General features: G+C 40.3%; 1 long non-coding RNA gene across 1 annotated transcript; it reads left to right on the top strand.

Annotated features, from left to right (window-relative positions):
• Nucleotides 1–203: 203 nt before the first annotated feature.
• LOC124055968 lies at nucleotides 204–870 on the top strand. The gene is made up of 3 exons (XR_006842902.1): nucleotides 204–296; nucleotides 382–495; nucleotides 780–870. It is a non-coding gene; the product is annotated as an uncharacterized LOC124055968 (long non-coding RNA).
• Nucleotides 871–5673: the final 4803 nt, after the last annotated feature.

Genomic DNA, 5673 nt, shown 5'->3' with positions numbered 1-5673 from the left:
GAGAGGATGGGACAGGTGACTGGAAACCAACGCAGAATGACTCAGATGGCGATTCAGAAGAGTCTGAGGAAGAAGTTACATGAAGGGTTTCCAACCTGCCTAAGAAAAAGAGAGTGAAGCACTATGTCCTGCAAAGACAGGTTAGAGTTGTCATCAGTTTTTGAGGCCTTATGAAAATTTCTCAATCTAAAATGAGTAAAATAAATCTTGATGGTTTTTAGAAACAGATAGAGAGCTCGTCTGAAGGAGATGGGACATACGATTGGGAGGTTAAGCGGCCCATCCTGAAACGCTGGGTGAGACTGGTCATCAGTTCCAGTGCTGACACGCATACCAGAATCTCTCTATCCAAATTGAGCAAAATATGTCTATGGTTTTTAGAAACAGATGGAGAGCTCATCTAATAATGATGTGATCAAGTCAGGGAAATATGTACCAAATGAAAGAGAAGATTCAAAAGAGAACCAGAGAAAGGAAGACATGATGCAAGAACAGGTTGGTGAGGCTCGGTCAGTTTTTAGCAAGGTCACATGAAGCAGCAGTAAACAAACTTATGGTCGTGGAGGCCCATTTACAGAAAAAGTATTGAGTCTTTGCCACTGGAGGTGTTCTCAAATTGCTAAGAAGTCACCACACACAAAAAAAACCTGATTGAGAAAAGACCTGCAAATTGGGAATTGAAGTTCATTTTTTGATAACTCTATTTATTTGTAAACAATAAATGTCATTACAGTATGTTTTTTGTTAAGATTATTACATTTATGTTGTTAAATTTACAGGATGAGAAAGCACTGATGAGCCCATCTCGAGTCCTACCACTGAATACAGCCAGCGTTACACTGGATCTTGTCACTCTGAAGGCACCTATATTTGACAATATATGTATTCAAATAATTAAAACTGTGTCAATAAAATGACTTATATTTAGAAACTGAAGTTCGGCCATTTTGTATAAGTGATCAAAGGAATTTTCTGTGCATGTCAGTCAAAATTACATTAGTGAAACTGATCTGAAAATGTTAACATTGTTAAATGATAAATGTTCTTACTTTGAAGTCAGTATAATGTTTATTTGACCCTTTACACCAGACGGACAAGATTGAAGTGAAAGTCCCTGCTGATGTAAGAACACACCAATTTAACAACTCTGGAAATTACAGCTAGATAAGCTACGAGCTACAATATACTTGAGCTTTTATTTGTATCTGTTTTTCATGATTTACAGATGCAGCGTGTCTTTTTAAGCCCAGAAACAGCATGCATTTTGACAGCTCATTCAAAAAATGTTGTGTTTCACAAAAGCAATACAGTGAGGAAGCATTTTCAGCAGTCAAGGAGTGAAGGGTTAGGAGGAAAGGGTTGTGCCCGTACCCTAAAAGGGTAGGGAGGTGCACGGTCCTTCCTCTGGCCGAGGCCGCCACTCCATTGGTGGTTCCGCTGGCGCCTCCTGCCGTAGCGGACCACGGTCCAACCCTCATCATCATAACCCATTGTTTGGTTATGTTTACCTTTTTAACTTATTAATTAATTAATTCATTTATTTATTTGTGTAATTTCGCCTTTGTTATTTATTAATAGATGAAATGTACTATTTAATATTAGATTAGGACTAAGGGGATAAAAGCAGGATCGCAAAATTTGCCAACCACTTTCACTGGAATAACTTGGGCTAGGAAGGTGGTAGAGAGATGAAACCAAATCCTACCCCCCCCCCCCCCCGAAATGTGGCCATGCCCTTTCCAACGGTACCACCCCCGAGTTTGTACGACATACGGTTCCGGAGATACAGCAAATTCCAAATCGTGGTTCATTTCTATGGCTGAGTGTGTGTGTGAGTGTGCGTGTGTATGAGATTGTGTGTCTCTGTGTGTGTATGTCTCTGTGTGAGTGTGTCTTTGTGTGTGCGTGTGTGTGTGTCTGTGTGCGTCTGTGTGTGTGTGTATGTCTGTGTGTGTGTGTGTGTGAGTGTGTCTGTGTGCGTCTCTGTGTGTGTGAGTGTGTGTCTGCGTGTATGAGAGTGTGTGTCTGTGTGTGTGTGTGAGTGTGTGTCTCTTTGTGAGTGTGCGTCTTTGTGTGTGTGTGAGTCTGTGTGTGAGTGTGTCTGTGTGCGTCTGTGTGTGTGTTAGGGTTAGGGTAATTTCCTGTTTTTGCGGGAAGTGCCGCTCAAGAAAATCACGTGACGTCCATGCGCATTACGTAATCACGTAGGATGAGGAATATATGAGTGTAACTCCTCTGGTTTTAAATGCAAAAAGAATTGTTGCACTACCTTATTTGGTTGTGATTTAGGGTTGCCAACTCCCTGAAAAATAAATCAGGGACACCTCATTGGCAGGGCAGGCCGGCCCGATTACATTCACCCTTGCTGGTGTCGTGAATCTTTTTTGCCCTTGTTTGTATGTGAGAAGCAATTTTTTAAATATTTGACTCAAACCTGAATTGAATTAGATGCAGATTTGAGTGATATGAACACATGGAAAATAAATAATTAGCAGCAATTTATTTTTAATACAAAACAACAAAATTAACAGAATAAAATATCCGTCCTGCTTAACTTAAAACTGTATAAATTAACATAAAACAAATCAAAGCAGAACATAGTGCACAATTATTGCAATAAGAAAAGTGCAAACATAAAGTCTGAGGGAAACTTGTAAACAAGAAACCCTTGTGCCTCAAAGGCCATGACTGTAGCCTGCAGTTGTAGTAAGCCTATTTATTTTTTCCATCTGTACTTCTGAGCTCTTGCTGCAGCAAGGAGTGCCACACAGTAAAACTCTAAGACATTTTATAATTAAGACTGACAATGAGCTCTCCTTTAATTAATTCAGTGGAACATTTGTTCCGCACATCAGCCCACTTATTCTTCATTAAAGAGAAAATCCTCTCCACAAACCCAGTGGAAGATGGGATGCTGAAGACAGAGGATACAACAGCCTGGATGTTGGGAACGTCAGCTGCCTGGAGAACTTGCATCCACTTCTCGGCTGTTCTCTTGGACTGCCATTTTCCTTCTCCTGAGGTACTGTTGTGAGGTGCTCAGGTGCTCCACACACTCTTTCATAAAGCTTGTCCATAGAGATGTTTAGCCTGCCAAAAGAGATGGAAATTTGTATGACCTGAACCATAAGCGGCACAGTAAGTGGTTACAGTGTTACACACCGTAACAGTGGCAAATAAATAGAGAAAATATCTTATTTCATAATTTTGAATACTATTTTAACTACCTGTATAGTTTACTTAATTTATTATTTATTTATCCATCCATCTATCAAGCATATGAACTGTTTGAGTTGTATGATGTATAAAAAATAGCATATGTGTGTGTATATTGTGAAGTAATTTTGTGATTATGTATTTATTTGCATATATTATCTATCAATTGTATTTATTTGTCATAGCCATCAATAATAATAAAATATGGTTTATCACTACACTGGCAATTGTTTCATTCTTACCAGCCAACCAGGCGAAGCTGCTCAGTGATCTTCTGGAAGCACTTTGCTTTCGGTCAGTTAGTCCACCATGGGCTATGGAGAAAGTCCGCCTGCACACAGTGCAGTGCGCTTTATAGATGTTATCACGCACTTTTCCCACCCATGTGTTTCCTTCTTCCCATTCCTCTTGGTATTTTTGCATTCTTTTGTTTTTTTTCTCGGAGTAGTTGCATTGCTACTAGAAGGTGTAACTCCCCGAGACCTGTAAAGCACCGTCGGCGCCACTGTCGTCCATGCTGCTTTGTTGTTTTCCGGTATCTTCTTCGCAAGCGACAGTACCTCGACCAATGAGATGAGCGGAGATGTGAGTGTGCTGTCATCTCATTGGTCTCCGAGCAGGAGAGGCTGAGAATAAGTTTACCGTAAATTTTCTTATTAAAGCACCATGCATTCATTCATCCCCTTGACATTTTACACACTATTTTTGATCCTCAAGGTAATACGGGACAAAATGCGTCCCTTTTCAGCTCAATACGGGAGGCATACTTTTGTTTTTGAATAGCTACGGGACGATTGCGTTTGTCAAGGGACGTTGGCAACTGTATCGTGATTCTACAGACATTTAAAAGTAAATATGCAAATGTGAGCGCCGGCGCAAGTGTATATTGTAATCTCGCGAGATCTGAGGAGCCAATCCACGATGTCTTCCCAGGTGCTAGACTGAAGCAACAAGTGCTTAACATGAGGCGAAACACAAGTCAAGACACATGGAAACACTGGGAGATTTCAATGTGCAGTAAATGGATTTGAAATAGGTAAGAAACTGATTATAACTTTATACTTATATTAGTTCATGCTTGTTTGTCAAAAAAATGAAAGGTAAGAAAATAAAGAGTCATTAAGGACAGTTGTTTTGAATAGGCTACCTGTTTAACAACATTTTGAGAGCAATTACAGCAGTTTTGGTCATCTAATGTGAGCACTGCAAAGTCTGCAGCTCAATTGTTTGCATCAGAAAAACATATGGGTGAAAATGAAGTGACAAAATGCCAGAATAAAGACCCAAGGTACCAACATCTCCATACACCTGGATTGCCAGACATGACACAAATTAGCATGTAAACAGTGGCTAGGGAAGCAGACAGCAAACTGGTTCAGCAACGGATCTAATTGAGTCTATCTGACCCAAAAGGCTGCAGCATATTTCTAAAAAGCTCCATACTCCAGGATGAGAAATATAGTTAAACAAGGCTTTTGAAAAATGGAGAGCCATTACAGAATCATATCCTTACTTTACTTAAATGTCAGGCTTTGGATGCACTGGAGGAAATGCTGGTTTTCCCTCTGCAGTGATTTGGACTGCAGTAACAATTTTAAATGCTAGTTGACAGGTTTACATATTGTTTCTTCAATTTTTACTCTTCTTGGACATACCGCATCAGATGCCTCTGTTAGACTTTACCAGGGTTTTTACCCTAAAAGAGGTTGTCTTTGGGTCAAATTACTATGGCATAGAGGCATGTCAAACTGGTCCACAGGGGGACAGTGTGGCTGCAGGTTTTTGTGCCAACCAACCAAGAGCACACCGTTTGACTAATCAACTGTCTGAAGATGGAGATCAGTTGATTAAATGAGTCAAGTCTTGTGTGCAGCTACATGGTTGCAAAGAAAACCTGCAGCCACACCAGCCCTCCTGTGGACCAGTTTGACATGCCTGGCATAGAGAGAGAATGCCTGAAAATGTGGCCAAGGCCCTTGTGGGCCCTTGACTCAAATTTACTTCTGCATTGAAATCTTGGGAGGACTAGCTATAATTACTAGTAGTAGAGTTGTAATGGCTTTCTACATTGTTTTCAGGGAGCTCTTTTAGACTTTGACAAGGCTTTTACCCTAAACATTTAAGTACAGAAATAAAGAGGAATATTACAATAACATATTCAAATATTGTGTTTTTAAAATGCAAATGTATCATTATTTCTATCAAACCCTACAGATCACACTGATGCTGTTAATCCTTCAAGCCCCAAAACATTCCCTTGGCTTTGGTCTTGCTCATCAGTCTGATGTCAGTACTTCTGACATCCACCCGTGGATTGAATTTAACCCTCTTCTGAATACCAAGTAGCACTAGGACAAGACATCAGCCTCGGATGCCATTTCACCCTTGATCCTGTGGATTTTGGTTCCTTGGAGATTGAGTGGACGGTCGACCGTTCACATGGTCGAGTAGAAAAGG

The sequence above is a fragment of the Scatophagus argus genome, unplaced genomic scaffold (assembly GCF_020382885.2).
Source record: "Scatophagus argus isolate fScaArg1 unplaced genomic scaffold, fScaArg1.pri scaffold_36_ctg1, whole genome shotgun sequence".
Taxonomy (NCBI): domain Eukaryota; kingdom Metazoa; phylum Chordata; class Actinopteri; family Scatophagidae; genus Scatophagus; species Scatophagus argus.
Note: the sequence above shows the minus strand (reverse complement) of the source record. Positions and strands in the feature narration are given on the sequence as shown.